The sequence below is a fragment of the Trachinotus anak genome, unplaced genomic scaffold (genome assembly GCF_046630095.1).
Source record: "Trachinotus anak isolate AG129_WGS33_773 ecotype Australia unplaced genomic scaffold, CSIRO_AGI_Tana_v1 ptg000060l, whole genome shotgun sequence".
Classification (NCBI taxonomy): domain Eukaryota; kingdom Metazoa; phylum Chordata; class Actinopteri; order Carangiformes; family Carangidae; genus Trachinotus; species Trachinotus anak.
Genome location: NW_027273911.1, coordinates 1,522 through 2,500, shown reverse-complemented (window position 1 = coordinate 2,500; position 979 = coordinate 1,522).

Sequence of the window (979 nt, the reverse complement as noted above, 5' to 3'; positions counted from 1 at the left end):
GGGGGCCCTCCGATGGCGGGTCACGTGTGCCGCTCGGTCAGTGGGTGAAAGAAGAAGAGAACCGCAGCTTTGAGAGGGGCCGAGCTGCCCGCGGCAGTCCGTTTCGCACCCCTCTCGGGTCGGCCCACGCGTCCCCGGCGCCCTCGGGGCCGATCCCTGGAGGTTCACGTTTCCGAAAACTGGGTTTCTGAAATCGTGCGAAAGGTGTTTTGAAAAACAGGGAGAGACCGGCTCGCACCGAGGGCAGGAGAAGGTAAGAGAGGGGAAATTTCTAGTTTCGCCGAACGGTCCCCCTCTTTACCTTCCTCGGTGTAACACTTAGAAAAATTTGCGGTCAAAGTTTTACACCGAGGAAGGTAAGAGAGGGGAAACTTCTAGTTTCGCCGACCGGTCCCCCTCTTTACCTTCCTCGGTGTAACACTTTGAAAAATTTGCGGTCAAAGTTTTACACCGAGGAAGGTAAGAGAGGGGAAACTTCTAGTTTCGCCGACCGGTCCCCCTCTTTACCTTCCTCGGTGTAACACTTTGAAAAATTTGCGGTCAAAGTTTTACACCGAGGAAGGTAAGAGAGGGGAAACTTCTAGTTTCGCCGACCGGTCCCCCTCTTTACCTTCCTCGGTGTAACACTTTGAAAAATTTGCGGTCAAAGTTTTACACCGAGGAAGGTAAGAGAGGGGAAACTTCTAGTTTCGCCGACCGGTCCCCCTCTTTACCTTCCTCGGTGTAAGACTTTGAAAAACTGGCGGTCAAAGTTTTACACCGAGGAAGGTAAAGAGGGGAGTGGAGCGGAGACTCTAGATATTTGCCTTCTCCAAAGCCACATCCATGCTCCCCCTGTATCAGAGCTCCAGGGGCCAGGCTCATGGCCCAGCTTCTCCCCCTGTGATATTAAAGGCCCACACAGCACCTCCACAGGACCTCCACAGCCACACACACACACACACACACATGCCTCTCTGCCCCTGTGTCAGAGCTCCAG